We start from the raw sequence: 14,086 nt of genomic DNA, 5'->3' as shown, positions 1-14,086 counted from the left end.
GACCTATGTTATTGGTGAGTTTTGAAGGAAAAGCTGACAGGTATGTCCCAGTTCCTTTCTTTCCACTTCCTCTTAGAAGTGATCTGCCCCACGGTTCTTCTCTATTTCTCCAGTGGCAGGTCCCTACCATGCGGTCATTTGTCCCCCCAACTTCAAAGCAGTGCATTATGGGGCCCATTTTTCTGCACCCTCATCAGTACTGGATACTAGTGCACATCTGGGACTCTGCCATTGTATAGGCAACATCTGGGTCTTGCTCTTTTAAATGTATTAGAATGAATTGGATTTATCATGTGTATTTTTGATTGAAATTCTTCTTTCATCCTTATCTAGTCCTATCTTTTGACCATATTTCTTTCAGTGTTTATATTTTACTTGTTGACGTGGATGATCTATTTTACATATTAATAATATTATTTTTTCTCTCATATACTCCCAATAGTTTTTGATATACAGAAGTTGAACATTTTACATAGTTAAATGTATTATCTCACTATTTCTTCTTCTCCTTTACTTCCTTCTTCTTCTTTTTTGTATTCAAGTTATTTGCCGTTAAAAGATGAGTTAGTCATCATACTTTTCTGGGATTTTATTGTCCATATTTAACTCTTTAATTCAAGTAGAATTTATTTTATAATCTATTGTGAGCTAAGTAGGTATTTTTGTAAACACTTTAAGTAACAACACTTGTTTGTAAAGCTATATTTACTACATGTTAATTTATTAAATATTTAGAGTTTATTTCAAACCTGTTTTTTCTGTTCTGTTCAATTATAATACTTTTATTTGAAAATGTTAGCCAGATGATAAAGCCCAGTATATCAGCTTTTAAAATCATAGCCTTTATTTCAAAGGTAAAGTGGACAAACATGTGTTAGGCTCCTCTGCGGTTTCAAGCCACTTCACATGAGACAGACGTCAGAGGCAAAGCCAGTGAGCACAGTGACACAAATGCAAAAAGTGATAGAGTTGTCCTCAGTTGTCCTACTCCATACCCACTGCATCTCTCTGCCTCTCTGTACGGACACAGGGTCTCATAAAATTAACTCCAGCTCAGTTCAGTTTATCTCATCTCATCTCACTAACTTCATAGCATTTTCTCTGTCTTTCAGTTTTTCAAGGGGCCATGTCATCCTAATAGCCAGAGAAGTGGTGGAGAGAGATGGGAGATAAAGTAAGACAAATAAATGTTATATGAGAGTTGAGGAAGAAGGCCCTATAAACTCAAAAGATCCCCAATTAATCAACAGCGTGTACTCTAAGTCTGCAGACCAGCCTCTTGCCAAAGCCTGCTCACTAACCCGGGGCATCATTAGCACAAAGGCATATTGTTCCCCAAGCGGACAGTCCTCTGGGGCCTCCACTTCCCCTGGCATGCCCCCACTCCAGCCTGTAGATTTTCCTCTTAGTTATCATAATTCCCTTGGAACCCATCTGTCTCTGACCTACTATGGGAAGTTAACAAAGGCTCCTAAAATAATCTATGGCCAGAAGTGTTTCCTGAAAACTTGTTCCTGATCCTTCAAGCTCCCGATGAGCACTCACTGAGAGACCTGCTTCCATGAGATAAAAAGCCCGTAGAGACAGGCGGGTAATGGCCAAAGCCCAGGGTCCCTGAGGATGTTTCCAGGGCTCAGTCTCCATCTCCAAGTTCCAGAACCTTCTTTTTGCTTTTACCACAGACTTTCTGGGAGTAACTAATACACAGGAGAAAGATCGGAAAATTACTGAGCCAGAGTTCCAGGAGGTAGCCCTCCAGGGTGACTCCATTCTGGGCTGAGGAAGCACAGGCCCCTCCGCTAGACTGTCACGTCCGTCTCCGCTGTTTCCCTTGCTCCTTCTGCTGAGTGCTGTGCTGTGACAGACACCAAGTGCAGAGGATGACGTGTGAGGAATCAGAGTAGTGGACATGAAGTCCTCTTTTGGAAATCTTAGTGTTTCCACATTGCCATGTGTTTTAATATTGATAACTGATTGGCAAAGTGAATTTCTTATATATTAGCTTTCATCCCCACAATGGCCTCAGGAAATACACATCATGATCAACAATTTACTAGTGTGGACGCTGTGCCTGGGACACAAATCTTTGCACATAGATTCCTATGTACTGGGCCTTACGTTCTCTAGGAAGCATCTCCCAGGTGCGATTGCTCCATCTAAGGCTATGCCTGCTTTAAATGTCACTGGGTACTGTGCCAAGGTCTACTCTACTCTTACTTAGTGTAGACAACAATAAAACAGAGAGAGGACAACATGCGTGTGATGTCTTCCCTCCAGTGAGCAATCTCAGCAACACCCCTCCTCACCTCCCAGACGCAAGAGAATTCCAAAGGTCCTGACAGTATTTTTATACAGAGTCATCCTCAGCAGATCATAGACTCCATGGCTCTGGCCTTGAGAGCCGCTAGAGTCACAGAAGGAAACACTGGTGGGCAACGATAGGCCCACCTGTTCGGCTGCATCCCTTACCACTTTGCCTTTACCTCTTTCCTGTAGGAGATTCTCATCCCAGTTCTGGGTTTGCTCTCAGCTGTGGCAGATCTTTCCCATGCTTGTTTCCCACCTCAAGCACGTGCATCTCTTTCCTTCTCTACCCAAAGTCTTTCCCCGGTGTTCTAGGAACTTGCTCATCCCAATGTCAGGAGAAGTCTGTGAATGATTTAACACATCGCCACCCCGCCACGCCCCATGTCCAGGGAGCAACCCTCAATCAAGGAGGAATTGGAGTCAATCGATAAATATTGTATATCTAAGATCTCTCTGCCTAACCCTAAGAATTTAAGAATTTGTCCTTGGTTTTCCTCTAAAAGATTTATAGCTTTGCATTTACATTTCGATCGATAATCCATTTTGACTGATTTGAATTAGGTTTAAGGTTTTTTTTTCTTTTTCATATGGATACGCAGTTGCCTCAGTTCCATTTGTTGAAAGTTTATCCTTTCTCCATTAAACTGCTTTTGCAACTTTTCACAAAATCGATAGACCATATTTGAATGAGTCCATCTCTGGACTCACTATTCTGTTCCATTGATGTATGTCTATATCTTTACCAATACCATGATGTCTTTATTGCTCTGGTTTTTTAGTAATTCTTATAATCAAGTAGTATGTCCAATTTTATTTTCCTTTTTCAAAATTGTTTAAACTGTTCTAATCCTTTGCATTATAATGTTTTGCATTATAGAATCAGTCTATATCTAGCATAAATCTTGCTGAGATTTTTATTGAAATTGAATTAAATTTTAAGAATTGACACCTTCACAGTATTGATTCTTTCAATCCATGGACACAGTATTTATTTAGGTCTTCTTTTCTTTCATCATCAATTTGTGATTTTCAACAAACAAACCCTGCCCATATTATGTTGTATTTATTCCTGGGTATTTGATACTTTTGAAGTACTGTAAATGGCATTTTAAAAAATATCTGCTTCCAAATACATATTGCTAGTATGTAGAAATATGATTGATTTTTGTGTGTTGAACTTGTACCCTGTGGCTTGTTGAATGTATCAGTTCTAGGAAGCTTTCAGTAGGGTAGGTTCCTTGGGTTTTGTATGAATACATTCATGTCATCTGCTCATAGGCATAGTTTTATTTTTCCCTTTACAATCTGTGTGCCTTTCATTTATCTTTGTAACATTATTAATACTGGTGGCTGCTTATAGTATGATATTGAATAGGGTTGGTGAGAGAAGACATCCTTGATTTGTTGAACTCAATGAAAATATACTCAGCCTTTCACCATTAAATATGTCAAGTGAAAGTATTTTAAAATACCCTTTTTTATGTTGTGGAAGATTATTAAGAAATGTTCATCATGAATAGATGTCGAGTTCTATCATATCCTTGTTCTGCGTCACTTGGTGTTATGATGTGGCTTTTCTTTTGTCTGCTAATATTGTGCATTATGTTTATTGGTTTTCAATATTGAACTGTGTGAATTTCTTAGATAAACCCTGGTTTAATATTGTCTTAATATAGTTTTGGATTTAATTTGCTAATATTTTATTGAAGTTTTTGTATTTATATTCATGAAAGATATACATCTGTAGTTGTTTTAACACCTTTATTGTGGCATGATTCCTGTACAGGAAACTACACATATTTCAGATGTACAATTTGATGAATTTTGACAGAGGCAAACATCAATGAAGCCACTACCACAATCAAGATAGCTAACATTTCCATCACTCCCCAAGAGGTGCAAATTTTGAATTCCCAATATATCCCTTCCCAAAAGCTTTATCCTCTGATAACCATAAATTTGTTCTCTATGTCTGTGGGTCTGTTTCTGTTTTGTAGATGAGTTCATTTGGGTCCTTTAATATTCCACATATAAGTGCTATCATATGGCATTTTTCTTTCTGTTTCTGGCATACTTCACTTAGAGTGATGTTCTCCAGGTCCAGCCATGCTGCTACACATGGCATTATTTTATTCTTTATTATGGCTGAGTAGTATTCCATTGTGTGTATGTATGTATATGTATATAAATACCACATCTTCTTTATCCAGTCATCTGTCAATGGGTATTTGGGTTGTTTCCATGTCTTGGCTACTGTAAATAGTGCTGCTGTGAACATTGGGGGTGCATGCATCTTTTCAACATATACTTTTCTCCAGACATACGCCCGTGAGTGGGATTGCTTGATCATATGGCAAGTCTTTTTTAATTTTTTTGACTGCTCCCAATACTGTCCTCCATAATGGCTGCACCAATTTACATTCCCACCAACAGTATAAGAGGGTTCCTTTTTCTCCACTTCCTCTCCAGCATTTATCATTGGTGGAATTTTTAAAGGTGGTCATTCTGACTGACGTGAGGTGATATCTCATCGTAGTTTTGATTTGCATTTCTCTTACAATTAGTGATATTGAACATCTTTTCATGGGATTGTTGGCCATCTGGATGTCTTCTTTGGAGAAATGATTACTTAGGTCCTCTGTCCATTTTTTGATGGGGTTGCTTATTCTTTTATATTAAGCTGTATGTGTTGGTTGTATGTTTTGGAAATTAGTCCCTTGTCAGTCACAACATTTGCAAATATTTTCTTCCATTCTGTAGGTTGTCTTTTCATGTTATTTATGGTATCCTTAACTGTACAAAAGATTTTAAGTCTAATTAGATCCCATTTATTTATTTTTTGCTTTTATTTCCATTACTCTAGGAGCTGGTCATAAAAAATATTGCTGTGATTTGTGTCAAAGAGTGTTCTGCCTATGTTTTCCTCTAGAAATTGTATAGTATGCAGTGTTACATTCAAGTCTTTCATTCATTTTCAGTTTACTTTTGTACATGGTGAAGAGAATGTTCTAATTTCAGTCTTTTACAAGTAGCTGCCCAGTTTTCCCAGCACCACTTGTTGAAGAGACTGTCTTTTCTCCATTGTGTGTTGTTGCTTCCTTTGTCATAGATTGATTGACTGTAGGTGCAAGGGTTTATTTCTGGACTTTGTATTCTGTTCCATTGATCCAGGTGTCTGTTTTTGTGCCAGAACCATACTGTTTTGATTTCTGTAGCTTTGTATGATAGCCTGATGCCAGGGAGGGTGATTCTCCCAGCTCCATTCTCCTCTTTTAAGACTGTTTTGGCTATTTGGCATTTTTTGTGTTTCTTAACACAATTTATTTTTAACAATTTATTTTGCTCCAACTCTGTGAAAAATGTCATTCGTAATTTGATAGGGATTGCACTGAATCTGTATATTGCCTTGGGTATTATGGCCATTTTAACAATATTGATTTTTCCAATCCAAGAACATGCTATATCTTTCCATCACTTAAGTGAATTCAATTTCTTTCCTCAGTGTCTTATAGTTTTCAGAATACAGGTCCTTTGTCTACTTGGTTAGGTTTAGTCCTAAGTATTTTATATGTTTTAGTACAATGGTAAATGGTATTATTTCCTTAATTTGTTTTTTCCCATTTTTCAGTATTATTAGGTAGAATTGTTACAATTTGACTGCACATATACAATGTATTGCATGTAAATACATATACCCAAAATACTGCACCTTGTTTTTAAATTTACATATATGTATTTTTCATTGTTTGTAAGAAGGTTTAGAGCTTTAGCTATTTAAACTTACATAGTTATCAAAGGAATAAAGCCATCCACAAAATAAAAATTAATTGAAAAAGATAAATACACCTGCTATTGACAGCAACATTATTTTTATAATTGCCAATTATAATTACCAAGGTATGGAAGCGTTATAAATGCACATCAATAGATGAAGGGAAAAGAAGATGCGGCATATATATGTAATGGAATACAGATCACCCATAAGAATGAAAGGTATTTTGCCTTTTGCAGCCCTTCATTGACATTTTTTCCACTTCAAAAACCAGAATTTTATAACTGGCATAAACATTTCCATTGCATCAAAAGTACCTAGAAATAAACTTAACCAAGGAGGTTGCCTATACTTTGAAAACTATAAAACATTGATGAAGGGAGTTGAAGATGATACAAAGAAATGGAAATATATCTTATGCTTCTGGATTGGAAGAATCAACATTATCAAGATGGCTGTACTACCCTAAACAATCTACAGATTCAATGCAACCCCTGTCAAAGTACTCACAATATTTTTCACAGAACTAAAGCAAAAATTCCAAAATGTATATGAAACCATAAAAGACTCTAAACTGACAAGGCAATCTTTTGAAGGTCTTTTTTTCCCCCTTTCTTCTTTTTGTCCTTTTCTTATAGTTTGATGACAAGAGAAGTTTCTTTAACATTTGTTGTAAAGCTGGTTTGGTGCTGCTGAATTCTTTTAGCTTTTGTTTATCTGTGAAGCTTTTGAATTTGCCTTCAAAGCTGAATGAGAGCCTTGCTGGGCAGAGTATTCTTCGTTGTAGGTTTTTCTCTTTCACCACTTTACTTATATCTTGCCACTCTCTCCTGGCCTGTAGAGTTTCTGCTGAAAAATCAGCTGATGGCCTTATGGGAGTTCCCTTGTATATTATGTGTTGCTTTTCTCTTGCTAATTTTAATATTTTCTCTTTATCCTTAATTTTTGTCAGCTTGATGACTATGTGCCTTGGTGTATTCCTCTTTGGGTTTAGTATCTCTTCAAAAAATATCTCAGGTTCTTTCTCTCTCTCTTCTCTTTATGGTACCCCTATAATGTGAGTATTAGTAAGCGTCATGTTGTTCCAGAGTTCTCTTAAATAATTTCTTTTTCTGCTATTTTGTTGTTAGTGGATAGAAATGCCACTGATTTCTGTATATTAATTTTATATCCTGCAACATTACCAGATTCAGTGATGAGCTCTAGTAGTTTTCTGGTTGCTTCTTTAGGGTTGTCCATGTATAGTACCATGTCATCCACAAACAATGACAGTTTTACTTCTTCTTTATCGATTTGGATTCCCTTTATTTCTTTTTCTTCTCTGATAGCTATGGCTCGGGCTTCCAAAACTATGTTGAATATAAGTGGTGAGAGTGGGCATTGTTGTCCTGTTTCTGATGTTACAGGAAATGCTTTCAGCTTTTCATCATTAAGTATGATATTAGCTGTGTGTTTGTCATACATGGCCTTGATTATGTTGAGGTATGTTTCATCTGCACACCATTTCTGGATAGTTTTTATCACAAATGGATATTGACTTTTATCAAAAGCTTTTCTGCATCTATTGAGATAATCACACAGTTGTTATTCTTCAGTTTGTTAATGTGAGGTATCACATTGATTGATTTGTTGATATTGAAAAATCTTTGTATCCCAGGGATAAATCTCACTTAATCATGGCATATGATCCTTTTAGTGCATTGTTGGAGTCCATTTGTTAGTTTTTTGTTGAGGATTTTTGCATCTATACTCGTAAGTTATATTGGCCTGTGATTTTCTTGTTTTTTGGTATCTGTCTTGTTTTGGTATCAGGGTGAGTGTGGCCTCATAGAATGAATTTGGAATTGTTCCTTCCTCTTTAATTTTTTGGAATAGTTTCAGAAGGTTAGATGTTAACTCTTCTGTAAATTTATGTTAGAATTCACCTGTGAAGCCAGCTAGTCCTGGACCTTTGTTTGTGGATATTTTAAAATTACTGACTTAATTTGGTACCGGTAATTGGTCTACTCATATTTTCCATTTCTTTCTGATTCAGCCTTGGCAAATTGTACCTTTCTAAGAAATTGCCCATTTCTCCTAGGTTGTCCTTTTTGTTGGCATATAGTTGCTCATAGTAGCCTCTTACGAGCCCTTGTATTTCTGTGATATTGATTGTGACTTCTCCTTTTTTATTTTATTAATTTGGGCCCTCTCCCTTTTTTCTTGATGAGTCTAACTAAAGGTTTGTCAGTTTTATTCATCTTTTCAAAGAACCCATTTTAGTTTCATTGATTTTTTTTTTGTCTTTATTTCATTCATTTCTGCTCTGAATTTTATGATTTCTTTTCTTCTACTAACTTTGGGTTTTCTTTGCTCCTCTTTCTCTAGCTGCTTTACATTTAAGTTTAGGTTGTTTATTTGAGATTTTTCTTGTTTCCTGAGGTAGACTTGTATTGTTATAATCTTGCCTCTTAGAACTGCTTTTGCCGCATCTCAAAACCTGTGGATTGTTGTGTTTTCATTTTCATTGATCTCAAAGTATTTTCCAATTTTCTCTTTGATTTCTACAGTGATTCATTGATTGTGTAGTGGCATATTGTTTAGCCTCCACGTATTTGCAGTTTTTGCATTTTTTTTTCCTTGTAGTTGATTTCTGACCTTATAGCCTTGTGATCAGAAAAGGTTCTTAGTATGATTTTAATTTTCTTAAATTACTGAGGCTTCCTTTGTGATCCAATATGTGATTGATTCTGGAGTTTATTCCATGTGCATTTGAGAAGAATGTGTATTATGTTGCTTTCAATTAGAATGCTCTTAGATATTAATTAAGCCCATCTGGTCTAACGTGTCATTTGGGGTCTGTATTTCTTTACTGGCTTTCTGTCTGGATGTCCATTGATAAAAGTAGGTGTTAAGGTTCCTCACAATTATTGTGTTATTGTTGATTTCTCCTTTTATGTTCGTTAAAAATTGCCTTATATATTGAGGTGTTCCTTTGTTGGGTGCGTATATATTTACAGCTGTTATACCTTCTTGGATTGGTACCTTGAGTATTATGTAGAATCCTTTTGTGACTCTCATAACAGTCTTTATTTTAAGATCACTATTGTTAGATATAAGTATTGCTACTCCAGCTTTCTTTTGGTTTCCGTTTGTAAGGAATTTTTGTTTTCCCCTCCCCTCACTTTCAGCTTGCATGTGTCTCTAGGTCTGAAGCGGGTCTCTTGTACACAGCATACACATGCGTCTTCTTTTTGTATCCAGTCCGTCAGTCTATATTTTTTGGTCAGAGCAGTTAATCCCTTTATATTTAATGTAATTATCAATACGTATATTCTTATTACCATTTTGTTAATTGTGTTGGGTTAATCTCACAGATTCCACTCACATTAAAGTTTCTTAGGTCTTTTTCCCTTCAGTGAGGTTTTACATACCTTTGTATATAGTTAGATTCTTTAGTCACATTCTACATTCTATTCTGGGATACACTGATCTCCTAGCTATTTGTAACTTGTATACATCAATATTTGGTTTTTATGCTGTAAAGTTCTGTGGGTTTTGACATACATATAACATGTACCTGTTTTTAAAATATACAGATGGTTTCACCAAGCTAAAAAATCTTCAAAGCTTCACCTAGGAAACTGATCCCTTCCTCTTGTTCCCTGAACTCCTGGCAACCACTGATCTGTTTATAATATATATAGTTTTGCTTTATTCAGAATTCTATATAACTAGAATTGTACAGTATGTAGCCTTTTCCGATGGGTTTCTTTAACTTAGTGATATTCATTTAAGATACATTTGTGTATTTTCATGTCTTGATGGCTCATTCTCTTATTCAGTAATATTCCATTGTATGGATGTACCACTGTTTGCTTACCCATTCATGTACTCAAGGACATCCTGGTTGCTTTTAGTTTTTAATAGTATTGAGTAAAGCAGTTGTAAACGTTTAGGTGTTGAATTTTATATCTATATAGCTTTGAAATATTTAAATACCTAGGAGTGCAGTTGCTGGATTTTATGGTAATACAATGAACTTTGTAAAACACTGCTAAATTGTCTTCCAAAGTGGCTCTACCATTTTCCATTCCCAGCAGCATTGCATGAGAGTTCCTGTTACTCTGCATCCTCACCAACAACAGGTATTGTCAGTTTTTGGTTTAGTCTCTTTGAAAGCTGTGTAGAGGTAACCCATCAGTTTGTTAATTTTCATTCTCCTAATAACAAATGGTGTTGAACATCTTTTTACATGCTTATTTACTGTCTGAAAATCTTCAGTAGTTGTCTGTTCAGATCTCTTGTTCACTTTAAATCAGATTATGTTCTTATTGTTGAATTTTTTTGTAAATTTTGAATACAATATATATAATATATATTCTGCTATTGTTCAGTAAAGCATTCTGTAATTGTAAATTTTACCTTTTCAGTTAATGGTGATGCCCAGTTCTTCCACATCCCTGCTGGCTTTCTTTTTCTTAGTTGAATCCAGTAGTAATAGAGGAGAGTTGAAGTCTCTAATTATATTTGTAGGTTTGTTTATTTCTCCTTAACTCCACCCTCTTTATTCTGTGCATTTTAAAACTCTTTTGTTAGGTATATGTACATTTAGGGATCTACATTTTCTTGGTAAATTGATAAGTTTATTATGTAATGTTCTTATTCTTGGTAATTTTCATTCTTTGAAGTATACTTCTTTGTATTAATATATTCACTTCAGTTTTATTTTGATTAGTGTTTGTACGCTATATCATTTATCATTCTTTCATTTATAAACACTGATATTATATTTGACATTGGTTTCTTAAAAACCACATATAGTTTGACTATGTTTTATTTATTTGTAGGGATGTTTCTTTTATTTTGACAACTTCAGTATGTTTTATTGTGTTATAGATATATAAAGTTTATCCTCTTAACCATTTAAGTGTACAGTATAAAAGTGTTAACCAAATGCATATTGTTATGTAACACATCTCTAGAATTTTTTCATCCTACAAAACTCAAATTCTATACTCATTAGGAAGCTAACTTTCCTCTCCTGACAACCACCATTCTACTTTCTTTTTCTAAGAGTTTGGCTGCTCTAGATAACTCTTATAAGTAGAATCTTACTATATTTATTGTGAGAGTCTGTCTTTTAAATGGTGAGTTTAGGTCATTTAAAATTAATGTAATTATTGATATGTTTGGATTTAGATCTACCATTTTATTAAGTGATTTATGTGTTTTTCCTCTGTTTTTCCTTTGTTTCCCCAAATCCTGCCTTCATTTTGAGTTATTTGAATACTTTTATCATTCAACTTTATTGACTGTGTTTTTTTTATGTCTTGTATAAATAGTTTTTGATGGTTTCTTTGAAAATTACAGTTTACATATTTAACTTTTCACAGTCTCATTGAAATGAATACTTTTATCCTTAAGTGGAATTTTGTCTTAAAACCATGTGAATCTCTTTAACCCCTTTATTTTGTAGTTGTATTATATATTACAACTGTACACATTAAAAAACCTGCAGATAGTGTTGTTATTATTTTTTCTGCTTTCAACCATCAACTGCATTTCAAAGAACTTAAGAGAATAGCCTATTATATGTACCATGACAATGACCATTTCTCTTGCTTACTATCCCTAAGATACTATCATTTTCTGGTATCATTTCCCTTCAATCTGAAGAACTTCCTTTAGCAATTCCTTTAGGGCAAATCTGCTGGCAACAAATTCTCTTAGTTTTCCTTCATCTGAGAACACTTTCATTTCACCTTCATGCCTAGAGTCTTTTTTAATAAATATAGATTTTCAAGCTGACAGTTCTGTTCTTTCAGCAACTGAAAAATATGCCACTTCCTTCTGCAGTTTCTGGTTAGTCATTCAAATTGTTCTTCTCTTACAGGTAATATGCCATTTTTTCTGATTGATTTCAGTTTTTCTTTTACTTTAGTTTCAACAGTCTGATTATGATTGGTCTAAGCATGGAATTTCTTTGGGTTTATCCTGTTTAGGGATAGGTTTATGTGGTTTGCCACACTAAGGAAGTTTAGAGATGTTATATCTTGAATTATATTTTTTCAGTACTGAACTTGTTCTGCTGTCTTTCTGGGACTCTGATGGCAAGAATGTTATGCCTTTTGTTATTTTCTTACAGGTTCCTCTCGCTCTGTTAATTTGTCTTCAATATCTTTTTCCAGGTTAAATAGTTTCTATTGATCTATTTTTCAGTTTCACTGACAATTTCATCTGTTATGCACTTTATGCGTTTGAGCTCATTTAGTGAGTTTTATACTTCAGTTATTTTATTTTTCAGTTCAAATATTTCCTTTTGATTTTTTTTTTTAAAATTTAAGGAGCGATGAGAGCTTTGTTAGCACCCAGCAGACAGGCCAATGGGTGGGCTGACAGGCCAATGGTCAGGTGTTCGCACAGGCAGCAGGGGACACGTGGGAAGGTGAGCGTTCGTCAGGCAGGTAGGCAGGCAGGCAGGCAGCAAGCAGGAAGGATGCAGCTGGGGGCTGCCCTGTGAGGGGTGTGGCATTCCTCCAGCTGCTGCCTGCTGGGGCCTCAGTCTGTGGCTTAGAACTCGGTGTCCACCACTCAGGAAGCTGGCCTGCCTTAGTCAGGCATTGATGAAGACCGAAGCCTGGCCTCCTTTTGTAGCTGGATCTCCTTTAGTGCAAATATGGAAGAAGTGTCAGGAAGTTTGTGGATGCGCTTCCACAGGCTGAGGAAGAACAGAAGTTTCATGGCATCCTCTGCGGAGATACAATTGCGAACTTCAAGCTGCAGCAGCTTGGTGTGGAGGTAAGCCCCGCCTCTGTCAAGTCTGCAGCAAGGACAAGGGGACTGGGGATAGCAGTATGTCTTGAACTCTTCACTGGACAGGATGCCTGGCCACGTCTCCTCAGTTGGGGCTCCCAAGACGCGCAAGATGAACTGCAGCTGTTCCTCCACCGTGGAGCCCGGGAAGAAGGGCCGGCCCGTGGCCATCTCATAGAAGATGCAGCCCACACCCCACATGCCAGTCTGAGAGGAGTAGTCCGTGGACCTGAGCAGGATGTTGGGGGCCGGTACACAGCCTTACAACCTAATTGGAGTAGGTCCTCATTGGAACTGACTCGGCCCGGGCCAGCTTGAGCTCTCCTCTCTCGTTGATGAGCAGGTTCTGGGGCTTGACGTCTCGGTGTAGCACCTTCTGCCGGTGGCAGCAGGCCAGGCCGCGGATCAGCTGGAACAGGAAGAGTTTCGCATTGTGCCTGTTGATGACGTTCCCACAGCCATCTGGGTACTGCGTCAGGTCCCTGTCCGGGTACTCAAAGACAAGGGTGAGCGACTTCTCTGAGGATAATGTCGTGTGGCGGGATGATGCTGGCGTGTTTGAGGTCCTTGAGCAGGGACGCTTCCCAGAAGGCGGTGCAGGGCGCCCCCTCTTCGTGTTCAGTCTGATCTCCCTGGTGCCACAAGGTTGTCTGTGAGCTTGCTTTTGCCTTTGCAGACGGTGGCATATGTACCCTCTCCCATCTTGTCCAACTTGATGTAGGTCTCCAGTTTCCCAAAGTCGATCCCAGGCAGGCTGACACAGCGGAGGCGGCAGCCGAGGGGCTTGTCAAAGATGGGGATATTGGGGGTCAACTTCTCACGGTAGCCCTCGGGCAGCCGGGTGTCGGCTGGTAGTGATGGGCGCTTGTCGACGTTCTCCGTGGAGATCTTGCGCGGGAGTAGGGGGGTGGGGGATGGGGTGGGGGTTGCGCATGCGCACCCTCCCTGGTGACCGCACCTCATGCGAGGGCACGGCGGAAGCCTGGTCCCTCTCCCCGGCCGACCCCACCTTCCAGTCCTCGTGTATAATCTCTGGTGCGGAGCTGAGGGGCCCCGTCCAGAGCGAGGCTCCCCAGCGGCAGCTCGTGTGGGGGCCCCTCCACGTTCACCGCTGCCGCCGCCGCTCTCACCCAGGCCTGTCTGTTCAGGGGCACCATTGGCCTTGTCTACACCTCAGCGCCCTCGGAGTGTCACTGACAGCCGCCTTTTGAT

General features: G+C 37.8%; 1 protein-coding gene and 1 pseudogene across 1 annotated transcript in view; both read right to left on the bottom strand.

Moving 5' to 3' along the window:
* The window catches only part of LOC141579018 (uncharacterized), a 151,975-nt gene that overhangs the window by 35,603 nt on the left and 102,286 nt on the right, over positions 1-14,086 (bottom strand). The gene's annotated exons all lie outside the window — the stretch shown is intronic.
* On the bottom strand, positions 558-14,073 carry LOC123612112 (cyclin-dependent kinase 16 pseudogene; annotated as a pseudogene).

Source organism: Camelus bactrianus, chromosome 11 (genome assembly GCF_048773025.1).
Source record: "Camelus bactrianus isolate YW-2024 breed Bactrian camel chromosome 11, ASM4877302v1, whole genome shotgun sequence".
Lineage (NCBI taxonomy): Eukaryota > Metazoa > Chordata > Mammalia > Artiodactyla > Camelidae > Camelus > Camelus bactrianus.
The sequence above is the reverse complement of the archived record's forward strand: the minus strand, read 5'-3'. Positions and strand labels throughout refer to the sequence as shown.